Genomic DNA, 11058 nt, shown 5'->3' on the forward strand with positions numbered 1-11058 from the left:
CCCTAAAGCTTTGTACTTCTTAAAATAGAAGTCTGAAGATGCACTTCTGGAATGGCAGAGGAAAGACATCTGAAAATCTGCTTCTCCATAAAAGCAATAGCACGGGCAAAAATGGTCAAAAATCAATTATTTAGAAGTCCAGAAACCAAAGCTTTCAACACTCAAAGGAGAATCTGTCCAAGAAAAATGTTCCAAAAAAAATGGCCAAATGCTAGTAGGAACAATGAGTTTGGTGGTGTTTGGACCAGCTTTGTCCCCATCCTCCTCTTCCCAACTCTATGGTAGTTTCCCAAAGCGGCTGCCTCACATCTACAGCCGCTTTGAGAACCAGTGGCCTAGTAGCCACTAGAGGGGGCAGCATGGGTGTGGAACTCCCAAACAGCCCTCGCCCTAGAGAACTGTCACTCTCAGATCTGCCTGGAGGCTCCCCATAAGAGTCCCATTCATAGGGCTAGTCTTTATTTGACCGGATTCAAAGCTCACATAGTGAGAAACTCTACTTTGTCTGTCGAAACACTTTGCAGCAAATTATTTGACATCCCAGCTGCTTGAGGCAGGAACACCAGCTGATGCAAACAAGAGGCTGGCTAAAACACTTAAGAGGACTATCAGGGAATGAACTGTCAATAGAAGGCTATGAAAATCTCTGACGTTACCTGAGGATCTAGAAATTCACATATGTTTACAGAACTGTGAGTACATCCAGGAAATACCCGAGAAGGCGCCAATCCCTCAACTCTGGTGAGCTGGAGGTCTTCCTCAAGCAGGAAGTGAGGGATAAGGCAGAATAAACTGCCAGAGCATTGAAGTCTTGCCTGAACCCTTGGCAAAAAGTAGGAGACCACGAAGAAAACCAGGCAGAAACTTTGGTGACCACATATGACAAAGAAAATAAGACTTTACAGAATTAGTTCATGAAAGTCGATAAACAAATAAGCAGCAATAATAAGAAGCCATGGTTAGAGAAATCTGATTTCCAGAGTTGCCACATTATATTATTTAAAATACCCAGTTTTGGAGGCATCTGGGTGGCTCAGCCGTTAAGCGTCTTCCTTCAGCTCAGGTCATGATCCCAGGGTCCTGGGATCAAGCCCTACATAGGGCTCCCTGCTCAGAGTGAATCCTGCTTCTCCCTCTCCCACTCCCTCTACTTGTGTTCCCTCTCTCGCTGTCTCTCTCTCTGTCAAATGAATAAATAAAGTCTTAAAAATAAATAAATAAATAAAATAAAATACCCAGTTTTGGGATGCTTGGGTGGCTCAGTTGGTTGAGTGTCCGACTCTTGATTTCAGCTCAGGTCATGATCGTGGTGTGCTGGGATTGAGCCCTTTGTTGGGCTCCGTGCTCAGCAGAGAGTCTGCTTAAGGATTCTCTCTCTCCCTTTCCCTCTGCCCCTCTCCCCCACTCATGCTCCCCCCTCCCTAAAAAATAAAAATAAATAAATCTTTTTTTAAAGATTTTATTTATTTATGAGAGAGAGCAGGGGGAGGAGCAGAAGGAGAGGGACAAGCAGATTCCATGCTGAGCGTGGAGCCCGATGCAGGGCTGGATCTCGGGACCCTGAGATCATGACCTGAGCAGAAACCAACAGTCAGATGCTTAACTGACTGAGCCACACAGGTGCACCAACAAATAAACCTTTAAAAAAAATACCCAGTTTTGGAGGCACCTGGCTGGTTCAGTCAGTGGAAGATGCAACTCTTGATCTTGGGGTTGTGCGTTTGAACCTCATATTGGGTGCAGAGACCAGTTAAAAATAAAATCTTTTTAAAAAGTTACCCAGTTTTGGGGGTGCCTGGGTGGCTCAGTCGTTAAATGTCTGCCTTCGGCTCAGGTCATGATCCCAGGGTCCTGGGATCAAGCCCTGCGTCGGGCTCCCTGCTCCACGGGAGGCCCGCTTCTCCCTCTCCCACTCCCCGTTTGTGTTCCTGCTCTTGCTATCTCTCTCTCTGTCAAATAAATAAAATCTTTAAAAAATAAATAAATAAAAATAAAAAGTTACCCAGTTTTCAACAAAAAATATGAGAAATTCAAAGAAACAGGAAACTGTGAGCTATACACAGGGGGAACATAGCAATCAATAAAAATTGTCCCAGAGCAAGCCCAGCTATTGGACTTATTAGACAAAGACTTTAAATCAGCTCTTATAAATAAGAACTAGGGGCAGCTGGCTGGTTCAGTGAGTAGAGCATGCGACTCTTGATCTCATTTGTGAAGAACTAGAGGAAACTATGTCTAAAGAATTCTAGGAGGGGTGCCTGGGTGGTTCAGTTGTTAAGCATCTGCCTTCGGCTCAGGTCATGATCCCAGGGTCCTGGGATTGAGCCCCGCATCGGATTCCCTGCTCGGTGAGCCTGCTTCTCCCTCTCCCTCTGCCTGCCACTCCCCCTGCTGTTCTCTCTCTCTTTCTGTGTCAAATAAATAAATAAAATATTAAAAAAAAGAATTCAAAGAAATATGAAAATGATGTCTTACCAAATAGAGAACACCAATAAAGAAACAAAAATCATTTAAAAAATGAATAGAGGGGCACCTGGGTGGTTCAGTCGTTAAGTGTCTGTCTTCAGCTCAGGTCATGATCCCAGGGTCTTGGGATTGAGCCCTTCATTGGGTTCCCTGCTTGGTGAGGCTCCTTCTCCCTTTCCTTCTGCCTGCTCCCCCTGCTTGTGCTCTCTCTCTTTGTCAAATAAATAAAAATAAAATCTTTAAAAAAATAAATAATGAAATAGAAATTAGGGGTAGAGAGGTGCCTGGGTGGCTCAGTTGGTTAAGCATCTGACTCGATTTCAGCTCAAGTCATGATCTTAGGGTCCTGGGACATCGGGCTCTGCACTCAGTGGGGAATCTGCTTGAGGATTCTCTCTCTCCTTCTCCCTTTGCCCCTCCCCTCCACACTCTCTCTCTCAAATAATATTTTTTAAAAAAAGAAATTTGGGGTAGAATAGTACAATAAACCGAAATGAAAAATTTGCTAGAACCTCCTCAACTTGATAAAGAATATCTACCAAAAAACCTAGAGCTAATATACTTAATGGTGAGAAACTCAAAGCTTTCCCACTAAGATCAGGTACAAGGCAAGGATGTCTCCTCTCACCACTTCTCAACCTTGAACTGCAAGTTCTAAGTAATGCATCAGGACAAGAAAAGGAAATAAAAGGTATAGATTGGGAATAAAGAAATAAAAGTGTCTTTGTTCGTAGATCACATGTTAGTTTATATAGAAAATCTGAAGAAATGACAAAAAAAAAAATTCCTGGCACTAGTAAGTGATTATAGCAAGGGTGAAGAATATAAGATTAATATATGGAAACCAATTGCCTTCCCGCATACTAGCAATGAACAAGTGGAATTTGAAATTAAAAATATATATCATTTATAATAGCATCCATAAAAATGAAATACTTAGGTGAAAATCTAACAAACTATGTATAATACCTTTGTGAGGAAAACTACAAAACTGATGAACAAAATCAAGGAACTAAATAAATGGAGAAATAGTCCATGTTTATGGATAGGAAGACTCAATATAGTCAAGACTGCAGGCGTTCCCAACTTGATCTATAGACCCAATGCCATCCCAATCAAAACCCCAGCAATTTGCTTGGTAGATACTGACAAACTGATTCTATAGTTTATATGGAGAGGCAAAAGACCCGGAATAACCAACACAACATTGAGGAGAACAAAGTTAGATGAATGACAATCTCTGACTTCAAGACATACTGCAAAGCTACAGTAATCAAGACAAAGTGGTTTTGGCAAAAGAATAAACAAATTGATCAATGGAACAGAACAGAGTCCACAAATATACTCACGTAAGTATACTCAACTGATATTTGACAAAGGGGCAGTGGTAATTTCAACAAATGTAGCTGTAACAACTGGCCATCACATACAAAATGATAAAAATCTACACACACTACACACTTCACACTTTTTGTGAAGGCGCAAAATTAACTTAAAATGGATCACAGACCTGAAGAGATCACAGGTGCAAAATATAAAACTCCTAGAAGATAATGTAGAAGAAAATCCAGGTCACCTTGGGTTTGGTGATGACTTTTAAGATACAAAACCAGCTTTTGGCTTTCGGCTCGGGGAGGCAAAGGTGCAACTTTCTTCGGTTGTCCCGAATCCGGGTTCATCCGACACCAGCCACTTCCGCCATGCCGCCTAAGTTCAACCCCAACGAGATCAAAGTCGTGTACCTGAGGTGCACTGGTGGTGAAGTCAGTGCATCTGCCCTGGCCCCGAAGATCGGCCCACTGGGTCTGTCTCCAAAAAAGGTTGGTGATGACATCGCCAAGGCAACCAGTGATTGGAAGGGTCTAAAGATTATGGTGAAACTGACCATTCAGAACAGACAGGCCCAGATTGAAGTGGTACCTTCTGTCTCTGCCCTGATTCTCAAAGCCCTCAAGGAACCACCAAGAGACAGAAAGAAGCAGAAAAACATTAAGCACAGTGGAAATATCACTTTTGATGAGACTGTCAATATTGCCCAACAGATGCGACACTGATCTTTAGCCAGAGAACTCTCTGGAACCATTAAAGAAATCCTGGGGACTGCCCAGTCTGTGGGCTGCGATGTTGACGGCCGCCACCCTCATGACATCATAGATGACATCAACAGTGGTGCGGTGGAATGCCCAGCTAGTTAACTACAAAGGCAAATGTTTCAATAAAGGATCATTTGACGACCAAAAAAAAAAAAAAAAGATACAAAACCAAAGGCATGATCCATGAAAGAAAGAACTGACAAGCTGGTCTTAATTAAAATTAAAATTTTCTGCTCTGTAAAAGATGTTAACAGAATGAAAAGACAAGCCACAGACTGGGACACAATATTTGCAAAAGACGTATCTGTAAAGGACTGTTTTCTAAAATACAGAAAGAAATTCTTAAAACCCAACAACAAGAAAATAAACAACCTGATTTAAAAATAAGCCAAAGACCTTAATTAGCAGACACTTCAGCCAAGATGATATGAAAATGGCAAACAAACATATGCAAAGATGCTCCACATCATACAGCATCAGGGAAATGCAAATTAAAACAACAGTGAGATACCACTATACACCTATTAGAATGGCCAGAATCTGGAACATTGACAACACCAAATGCTGGTGAGGATGTGGAGCAGCAAGAATTCTCATTCACTGCAAATGAATGAAAATGCAAAATGATACAGCCACTTAGAAAGACTGTTTGGCAGTTTCTTAACAAAACTAAACATATTCTTACCATACAATCTGATATTTCCCCAAAGGAGTTGAAAACTTATGTCCACATAAAAATCTGTACATGGGGGGCACCTGGGTGGCTCAGTCATTTAGCGTCTGCCTTCATTCAGGTCAGGTCATGGTCCTGGGATCAAGCCCCGCGTTGGGCTCCCTGCTCCGCGGGAAGCCTGCTTCTCCCTCTCCCACTGCCCCTGTTTGTGTTCCCTCTCTCTCTGTGTCTCTGTCAAATAAATAAAATCTTTAAAAAAAAATCTGTACATGAATACTTATAGCAGCTTTATTCATAATTGCCAAATGTTGAAGCAATCAAGATGTCCTTTAATAGGTGAATGGATAAATGAGCTGTGGTACATCCAGACTATGGAATTTTATTCAGCACTAAAAAAGAAATGAACTGGGGCACCTGGGTGGCTCAGTCAGTTGAGCGTCTGCCTTCTGCTCGGGTCATGATCCCAGGGTCCTGGGATCAAGCCCCACATCGGGCTCACTGCTCAGTGGGGAGTTTGCTTCTCCCTTTCACTCTCCCTCTGTGCTCTCTCGAGTAAATAAATAAAATCTTAAAAAAAAAAAAAAGAAATGAACTATCAAGCTATGAAAAGAGATGGATGAAACTTTTTTTTAAAAAATTTTATTTATTTATTTGACAGAGAGAGACACAGCGAAAGAGGGAACACAAGCAGGGCGAGAGGGAGAGGGAGAAGCAGACTCCCAGCTGAGCAGGGAGCCCGATGCGGGGCTCCATCCCAGGACCCTGGGATCATGACCTGAGCTGAAGGCAGACGCTTAACGACTGAGCCACCCAGGTGCCCCGAAACTTTTTTAAAAAAGATTTTATGTATTTATTTGAGGGAGAGAGAGAGAGCTGGAGAGAGAGGGAGAGAAAATCTGAAGCAGACTCTGCACTGAGCACAGAGCCCGATGGAGGGCTTGATGTCGCGACCGTGAGATCAAGACCTGAGCGGAAACCAAGAGTCAGCCGCTTAAGCCACTAAGCCACCCAGGTGCCCCAAGAGATAGAGGAAGCTTAAATGCATATTACTAAGTGAAAGAAGCCAACATGGAAAGATTATATACTATATGATTCCAACTATATGAATTTCTGGAAAAGGCAAAAACTATGGACATTATAAAGATCAGTGGTTGCTGGGAGCTGGGGAGAAGGAGGGATAAATATGTAGAGTAGAGGGTATCTTTTTTTTTTAAGCTTTTTTTTTTTTTAAATAATCTCTATTCCTAACATGGGGCTCAAATTTACCACTCTGATGGGTGCCTGGGTGGCTCAGTTGGTTAAGCGACTGCCTTTGGCTCAGGTCATGATCCTGGAGTCCCGGGATCGAGTCCCGCATCAGGCTCCCTGCTCGGCAGGGAGTCTGCTTCTCCCTCTGATCCTCCCCCTCTCATGCGCTCTCTCTCTCTCTCATTCTCTCTCTCTAAAATAAATAAATAAATCTTTAAAAAAAAATTTACAACCCTGAGATCAAGAGTCCCATGTTCTATTGACTGAGTCAGCCAGGCACCCCAGAGCAGAGGATATTTTTAGGGCAATGAAAATACTCTATATGATAATGACATATATCATCCATTTGTCCACACCTAAAGAATGTACAACACCAAGAGTGAACTGTAATCTAAACTATGGACTTCAGATGATTAAGATGTGTCAGTATAGGTTTATCAGTTGTAACAAATGTACTACTCTGGTTTGGGATGTTATAATGGAGGAAGTTATGCATGTTTGGAGGCAGGGGGTATATGGGAAATCCTTATACCTTCCCCTCAATTTTGTCGGGCACCATAAGTTGCTTTTTAAAGAAAAAAATAAAGTCTGAATTTAAACATTTTTTACTAGAGGTGCTCAGCAGCAGATCTGAAGTGATAGAAGAAAGAATCTACAAACTTGAAAATAGAAATTGTCCATTCTTAAGAACAAACAGAATAAGGGGCACCTGGCCAGCTCAGTCGGTGGAATATGAGACTCTCACTCACAGAGTTGTGAGTTTGAGCCCCACATTGGGTGCAGAGATTACTTAAGAAAATAAAATCTTAAAAAAAAAAAAAAGAACAAACTTAAGGAAGAAAAATAAACAGAAACACAGAGACCTGTGGGAATACCATTAAGCATACTAAAATATGCACAATGAGAGTCCTAGAAGGAGCAGAGAGAGAATAAAAACATAAATAATATTTGGATAAATTAAGGCCAAAACCTTGATTTCAAGGCCAAATTTTATATAAAAAATTAATCTACACATCTAAGTTCAATGACTTCCAAGAAAGAGAAACTCAAAAAAATTCACACTTAAACACACTAGAGTCAAGTTATTGAAATATAAACAGAGAATCTTGAAAGGAGCAATAGAGAAATGACTCATCATTTACAAAGGATCCTCAATAAGATCAATTGTTAATGTCTCATTAGAAAAACCATATGAAGTCCAGAATGCAGTGGGATGACATTCAAAAAAATGAAAGGAAAAGACTGTCAACCCAGAATTTTGTAACCAAAAAACTATTCTTCAAAGTGAAGGAGAAATTAAGACATATACCCAAATAAACCAAAGCAGGGAGATTTTGTCACTAGCAAACTTTCCCTACAAGAAATACTAAAGGTTGTCTTTCAGGCCAAAATGAAAAAACACCAGGCAGTAACTTGAATCCACATGAAGAAATAAAGAGCACCAGTAAAAGTTACTATGTAGAGAAATATAAAATATGGTATAAATGTTTTTATATTGTAACTCTTTCCTTATCCTATTTAATGGGAAAAGACAACTTCACGAAATAATAATTATAAAACGGTGTTGATATGTTTATAATGTATAAAGATGAAATTTGTATGACAATAATACAAAGTACAAAGGAGTAGGGGAAGGAATGAAGCTATATTGGAATAAAGTTTTGAACATTATTGAAACTCAGTATTAATCTGAACCAGATTGCTATAATTGTATAACCAGATTGTTAATTGTAACCCCAGAGCAACTATTAAGAAAAAACTATAAAAATATAGTAAAAGAAACAAAAATGGAATTAAAATGGTACACTTGAAAATACCTATTAAACACAAAAGAAGGAAGTAATGGAGAAATAGAGGAACAAAAAAACCAAAATACATATATAGGGGTGTCTGGCTGACTCTGTCAGTAGAGCATGTGACTCTTGATCTCGGGGTTGTAAGTTCAAGTGCCATGTTGGGTGTAGAGATTACTTAAAAATAAAATCTTTAAAAAAATATATAAAACAAATAAAATTGCAGCTGTAAAACCCGTATCATTAGTAATTATATATAAATGGATTGAATTCCCCAATAAAAATGCAGAGATTGGCAGATAAAAAATCATTGCCCAACTATACACTCTTTACATGACTCACACTTTAGATTCACAGACACAAAAGGGCTAAACTTAAAAGGATAGAAAAAGATATATCATGCAAAAAAACCCCTAAAGGATAGCTGGAGTGGCTATAATGATATTGGGCAAATAGAATTTAAGACAAAAATTGTTAAGAGGCAAAGATATATTTTTTATAATGATATATCATATATATAATATATGTATTTATATTATATATATATAATATATTAAAAAATAATTTTTTTCGGGGCACCTGGGTGGCTCAGTCGTTAAGCGCCTGCCTTCGGCTCAGGTCATGATCCCAGCGTTCTGGGATCGAGCCCCGCATCGGGCTCCCCACTCGGTGGGAAGCCTGCCTCTCCCCCCTCCACTCCCCCTGCCTGTGCTCCTCTCTCACTGTGTCTCTGTCAAATAAATAAATAAAATCTTAAAAAAAAAAAAAAAGATTAAAAAAATAAATTTTTTCTAATGATAAAGGGTTAATCCATCAGGAACACATAACAATTATAAACATAAATGCACCTAATAACAGAATCCCAAAATACATGAAGTAACTAACAGAGTTGGATAGATAAATACATAATTCAAAAATAGCAGTTGGAAGGGGTGCATGGCTGGCTCAGTCAGTAGAGCATATGACTCTTGATCTTACAAAGGATCATGAGTTTGAGCCCCATGGGCAGAGAGATTACTCAAAAAAAAAAAAATAATAACAGCAGGGGCGCCTGGGTAGCTCAGTCGTTAAGCATCTGCCTTCGGCTCAGGTCATGATCCCAGGGTCCTGGGATTGAACCCCGCATAAGGCTCCCTGCTCCATGGGAAGCCTGCTTCTCCCTCTCCCACTCCCCCTGCTTGTGTTCCCTTTCTTGTTGTGTCTCTCTCTGTCAAATAAATAAATAAAATCTTAAAAAAAACCAAAAACAGCAGTTAGAAATTTCAATAACCCCTACCAATCATGAATAGAATAACTAGGCATAAGATCAACAGGGAAGTAGACTTGTACCACACTAGAAACCAGCGAGATCTAGCAGAGATCTATAGAACACACCAGCAAACAACAGAGAATATACATTCTTCTCAAATGCATATGGGATATCCTATGTTAGGCCATAAAAAAGGCACCAATACATTTAAAAGAACTGAAATACAAAGTATATTTTCTGACCACAAAGGAATTAAATTAAAAATCAATAGGAGGAAGGTTTTTTTTTAAAAGATTTTATTTATTTATTTGACAGAGACAAAGCGAGAGAGGGAACACAAGCAGGGGGAGTGGGAGAGGAAGAAGCAGGCTTCCCGCGGAGCAGGGAGCCGGATGCAGGGCTTGATCCCAGGACCCTGGGATCATGACCCAAGCCAAAGGCAGACGCTTAATGACTGAGCCACCCAGGTGCCCCAAAAAGAGAAAGTTTTAGAAAATTCACAAACATGTATAAATTAAACAATACACTCCTAAATAATGAATGAAATAAATCACAGCTATCAGAAAATAAGATGAATGAAATGAAAATGAAAAATAACAAAACTTATGGATGAAACTAAAGCATTGCTTTGAAGGAAATTTAGAGCTATCAAAGGCTATATTAAAAAGGAAGAAAGATTTTAAATCAATAACCTAACCTACTACCTTAAAAAACAAAAAAGAGCAAAATAAACCCAAATTGAGCAAAGGGGAGGACATAATAAAGAGGAAAGCAAAAATAAATGGAACAGAGGATAGAAAAACAACAGAGAAAATCCATGAAACCAAAAGTTGGTTCTTTGGATTTTTAAAAAATTAATTAATTAATTAATTAATTAATTAATTAATTAATTAATTATAAAGCAGGATCATGTCCAACATGGGATTTGAACTCATTATCCCAAGATCAAGAGTCGCATGCTGTACTGACTGAGCCAGCCAGGCACCCCCAAAAGTGAGTTCTTTGAGAAGATCAACAAAACCAATAAACCATTATCTAGATTGACCAAGAAAAAAAGAAGAATCAAATTACTAATATCAGCAATAAAAGATGAGACAACACTATTGCCCCTACATAAATAAAAACCATTGTAAGAGAATACTCTGAACAATTGTATGCCCATAAATTAGGTGCCATAAATGAAATGGCCAAATTCCTAGAAAGACACAAACTACCAAAGATGACATAAGAAGTAAAAAATCTAAATATACCTGTAACAAGCAAAGAGATTGAATTCATAATTTTGAAACTTCCCACAAATGAAAGTTCAGGCTCTCACTATCTCAGTGGTTCATTCTACCAAATGTTTTTTTTTTTTTTAAAGATTTTATTTATTTATTTGAGAGAGAGAATGAGAGACAGAGCGTGAGAGGGAGGAGGGTCAGAGGGAGAAGCAGACTCCCCGCCGAGCAGGGAGCCTGATGCGGGACTCAATCCCGGGACTCCAGGATCATGACCTGAGCCGAAGGCAGTTGCTTAACCAACTGAGCCACCCAG

At 39.6% G+C, this 11058-nt stretch overlaps 1 pseudogene; it reads left to right on the forward strand.

Moving 5' to 3' along the window:
• The first annotated feature begins 4089 nt into the window (after positions 1-4089).
• LOC118011030 lies at positions 4090-4718 on the forward strand (annotated as a pseudogene).
• The last annotated feature ends 6340 nt before the right edge of the window (positions 4719-11058 follow it).

Source organism: Mirounga leonina, unplaced genomic scaffold (assembly GCF_011800145.1).
Source record: "Mirounga leonina isolate KUSES-001 unplaced genomic scaffold, KU_Mleo_1.0 Mir_147645, whole genome shotgun sequence".
NCBI lineage: Eukaryota > Metazoa > Chordata > Mammalia > Carnivora > Phocidae > Mirounga > Mirounga leonina.